A 5,122-nucleotide genomic window follows, 5' to 3' on the forward strand; every position below is an offset into this window, starting at 1 on the left:
ACGATTCAGTATACACCTAGAAATTTCTTAATTCACACAAAGTATATTGGCCCTTTTCTCCGTATAATCCAAATCATATGATAAATACACATGATAATAAATTATAACTTTGTTTCGAATCACCTTTCTTTCGTATCATTCTTCAAATTACTTACCAGATAAAGCAGACAGGTTGAGAGGGGTAGTGTAACCCCCATCCCGGATCACGTTGAAAACATATAGGAAACTAAGCAATTATCGTAATTAAGCACAAACACCAACATAACTACAAAAATGTTCCTCATTTATTGTCGTCTATCAAAATCTTATAACCAAAGAATTAAATAATCAATCAAACAATTTAATCTGTCAATAATATTTACTTAAATTTAAGCAAATAATCCAATCCATAATATAATAAATCCTAATAAATGTCTATGAACTTGCTAATGAGAATGAGTCGTTTGTGCTGGCCAGCCTGAATGTAGAGTAAACCTGAAAATCTAGCAAATGGAACAACCTCTGAACCTAGCCTGAAAATTTCAACGTGGCAAGGAATGAGCTGCCTACTCAATAAACATAATTACCTATATTTATATACATGAATATATACACATACACATATATACAATTAATTTCATGCATTTTACATTTAATTAATCCAATAATCAAACAATCAATCAATCAGGAATAAAAATATAAACATATCATCTTGTACATGACTCGATTTACTTCAAACAACAAAATTATAATTTTATTTTCTTTATTTTTAAGGGCCCAATTAGACCTAAGTGAAATATACTCAATGATCTCATGGTTAACAATGTTCCAACGTATGTGTACGCATGGCCCCCAGTTTCAGGACACGTACCATTTTCATAATGATTTCTTTTTTTTTTCCTTTTTTTTCAATAATACGGTACTGCTATCACCCCCAGTTTCAGGACACAGTATGAACTCAATTAGAGTAAAATAACACCCTACCCAGGTGCCTGTGATCACAGTATAAACAAACCTCCAGACCATTGAATATACTCACCCAAGCTAGCTATTTGTGTTTTGTTAATCCAATACAATTTCTTAATTCATAATCTTCTGAACTCATATGCATTCTCATTCTATCATGGTATAATTTCACAGCTAATACTTTAATAGGTAAATGCATGAGTAACATGATTTTAAAAGGAACAAAACCTTATATCAATAAATTCAACCATACAAATAATATTTGAAACTCCAAATCTCAAATCACCATGTATATAAATCAAGTATCAATTAAATGATAATCAAATACTCAACATTCATTCAATGCACATTTAATTATTCAATAACAAAATATCAATAGACACTCATATAAATATATATATATATAGACATATATATAAACATAAGCAATTAAGTTTACCTCTCGTCCCAAAATGCTAATTAATTTGTTCAGGTTCTAACTGACACTACAAGAAAAAATATTATCACCGACGCAAGAATCTGTCGGTGATAACCAAAATTGTGTCGGTGATCATCATCACCGACGGAAGACCGACACAATCCGATGTGTCGCGTTGACCTCGTAGGTAAGCTTCTGCGACAGTTTTTTACCAACACAACAAATCACCGACACAATTTGGGGTCGGTGTTTTGTGTCGGAAATGCCGACTAACTTTAGTCGGTGACTTCCGTCGGACATTCCGATAACATTACCGACCCATATGTGTCGGTGATGTATTTTTCAAAATATTTATTTAAATAATTCACCGACAAATATTGCGTCGGAAATCACGAATTATTTTCTAATTTATTTTTATGTTTTATTTTTAATAATTTATTTGGATTGAAGGGAACTCTGTCTAGCACATATATATACATAGAATAAGCAAACTAAAAATTCCGTATAAATCAAAAGATATTTTAAACTATAAACTTCAGTAAATAAAAAATCTAATAACACTAAAAAGTAAATTCAAACAGATACTAGCAGACTAAAACTATAAACTCATGGGTTAATTCTGTTTTTGAAAATCAAAACAATCTTATGTGCAGTGTATATATTTTGGACCAACCTAAAATGCCCATTACCAACTTTTCAAGAGATGTCAAAATCTAACCATTTGTTTCCAGAGTACCATGGCTGCCACCAATGTTGAATAATTATTTGTTTCACATATTGCCTAAGCTCTTCAGCAACACTTTTGAGACAAATTTTCGAGCCAATTACCATCATCCAATTACCTCTCATCTTATAATCAAAAAAATTTTTACAACATAAGGACACATCAAATTAAAACGATATACCATATATACCACATGTCATACCATATATACCAAATTCAAATTATATTGTATGGAAATCCATTTCAAACCAATAAGGTATACATGAACATATAAGGACACATCAAATTAAAACGATATCCTCAAAACAAAAAAAAAAACAACATAGCCTCATTAGTCATCCTACTTTTTTGCAGAACATATTAATCACACTATTAAAGGTCAAGATTTATTGAAATTTCCATTAACACATGAAATGAAAGAAATAAGGGCATTTTCGGTCAACTAACGGTTTAATGAGTGATACTTCCAATAGATTGCGCCACCTTGTCTTACATAATTTAATATAGTAAAAGGAAAACTTACAAATTAGTGGTAGAGATCGCAACATCCTTGAAGGATTATATCATCTTCACACTATTGTATGAACCTGGTCACAATTGTCAAATGTCAGTTGAGAAGCATATTGTGTCTTAAAAACGAGCAATGAATAGATGAAAATGGGAAGGATTTATTGAAACCAAACTGTTTGACACCACAGCGAAGAATGAAAATATTATAGAATTGCAAGAATAAATTAAGTTTCGAATCATCAAAATGACCATGAATACTACCAATATGTCATTTCAACTCAACTAAGTAAAAGCAATGGATCAATCTCATGACTGTTCCTAAGTGCATCTTAGCCAATTATAACACTTACCCAATTATAAAACGATATCTAAGTTGTAGTGCACATTGCACCACAGCTGCAAACAAAAAAAAATACAAATCAAACCTCCAAGCTCTGCAGCATAATCATCATGAGGCTGCCTTTCTGCAAATCTGAATTTCATGTTTCCAATATCTCGCAGCTCCTTAAATGTCGAGGAGAAGATTGACGTAATATCTTGAGGTATTGATAAACAAACCCTATGATATCATAAATTTGTCCAAAACAAGAAAATGAGAGATAAATTTAGCAGAAAAATTACTGAAACAAGTGAAACTGGTAGTCAAAACAGCAGCAAGAGCATGGCAACTACCAGAACTAGCAACTGTTCAGAGAATCAAAGTGGTAAAATTTTCATTTAGAAAAAATTTATAATCATCATAGCATGAAATCAGAAATAAGAGCAAAGTTAAGGAACTAGACATGATGGAAAAATGAATATCATAATTCATAAGAAAAGCTAATGGAATCTAAATGGAATTATGCTTAACGACAAATTTATGGTATATTGGAACAAAATGTGGCATTCTTTCATTAGTCATATCCAACACCTTCATTTCCCTTTCAAACTCATTAGAGCTGGAATTTTCTTACTAACATTGTAACGTTTAAAAATATCCTATTCAAATTTTGATATAATATAAAAAAATAAACAAATTATAACCTGGAAATAGGAAGTACAGTATAAAAAAAAGAAATGGTATAATCAAAGAAAATGACCTGAAAAACAACATGGGACTGGTTGTAGAGTCCCCAACGTCCAATCGCCGACGACTAAAAGGCTAAGAGAGGCATCGAGTTTGGAAGGATGACAAAATCATTGAAGGTGAGCAGAAGAAACATGGAAAGGAGCAGGGAGGAGAACAAGCAGTTGGGTTAAAACAGACATATTAATTGGCCTCTCTTGTCTTGTCCTGCCCTGTGAGATGCTAATATATATTAGTATATGGAAGCAAGGTAAAATGCAACCTTTTCATACAAAAATAACCAAACTTAACTCTACGGATCATTTATAATATGTGGCTTCTCACCATCACGACGCTACCAATTGCACATTCACATCCAATTAACAATCATAATAATATATCATGGATGGACCAATCACAATTTTGACAAATCTGAGACATCTCATTAATGCGGGTTGTGAATTACATCTCTCACATAAGAGTGTTCTTGAATGTCGCCTGGACAAAGCATAGCAGAGTGGTAATTTCTATCACAAGAAAAACATAAACAAGCTGCATCCAACCTACAGTACACTGTGGACCTATGGTCACCACAGGAATCACAAATGTAACCCATGTTTAAATTAACAATTCTCTCCCAAATCCAACTAATTTTAAACTAAATCCCATATCAAAGTAACAAAAGAACAACTCACTTGATGCAGCAGAATTCACTTATATTGTACTTTTACAACCTTCACATAGTAAAAGAGAAATTTTAGTTTGGCAGCCACAAAGCAGACACATAACTTGGGGCAAACTAGACTTCTTAGTCAATAAATGTACGTACCTAGAGAGTGTGTAAGAACCAAAGGAGAAATCATGGTGGTAAGATCGAGCGGTAGAGTGCAAGAACCAGAGGAGAAATCGCGAGGTAAGACCGAGCGGAGGACCGCGAGAACCAACGAGGAACTGCGTGACGGCGAATCTGAACACAGCGGCGGATGTATTGGTGAAAATCGGTGCTGGTGATGTTAGAGGCGATGAGGAGTGAAAGAGAGCGTTGTCTGTGGCGGCGTTCTAAACTGATCTAGAGGTGAGATTAGGGTTTAAAGTGAGTAAGAGTTTATATATATACGATTTTACCTTTTTATTTTTTTTATCATGTTTTATAATTATATATATATAAAAAAACTTTACTTTTTACTTTTTTTTATTATTATTATGTCTTACTTTTTTTTGACAAAACATTTTATAATGTTTTACTGATATATTTCATCTAATTTTTTCAAAAAAAAAAAGTATCCAATTTTTTTAATTATTTAGGCTCCTACACTTAAATGTGTCGGTGAATAATCCAAGATGTTGGTGATATCGCCAACAACAAAAATTACCTACTAAAAATGTCGGTGAGGTGAGCGGGAAAAATCCCGCCAAATATCCCCCACATATTATAAGAACGTGTAGGTATATGTGTAGGTGAATTCCGACACATATTTTT

The 5,122-nt window shown here is 32.6% G+C and overlaps 1 long non-coding RNA gene across 4 annotated transcripts; it reads right to left on the reverse strand.

Annotated features, from left to right (window-relative positions):
• Positions 1-209: 209 nt before the first annotated feature.
• On the reverse strand, positions 210-4,703 carry LOC136230413 (uncharacterized). 4 transcript variants are annotated; one of them, XR_010689374.1, is made up of 6 exons: positions 4,472-4,703; positions 3,955-4,376; positions 3,677-3,875; positions 3,023-3,156; positions 2,611-2,674; positions 210-512 (listed from the first exon to the last, which is right to left on the reverse strand). It is a non-coding gene; the product is annotated as an uncharacterized lncRNA (long non-coding RNA). The 4 variants fall into 4 exon arrangements; XR_010689376.1 differs by adding an exon at positions 2,082-2,212 and having other exon boundaries at positions 2,611-3,156; XR_010689375.1 differs by having other exon boundaries at positions 2,611-3,156; positions 4,338-4,376.
• Positions 4,704-5,122: the final 419 nt, after the last annotated feature.

Source organism: Euphorbia lathyris, chromosome 5 (assembly GCF_963576675.1).
Source record: "Euphorbia lathyris chromosome 5, ddEupLath1.1, whole genome shotgun sequence".
NCBI classification, from domain to species: Eukaryota; Viridiplantae; Streptophyta; class Magnoliopsida; order Malpighiales; family Euphorbiaceae; genus Euphorbia; species Euphorbia lathyris.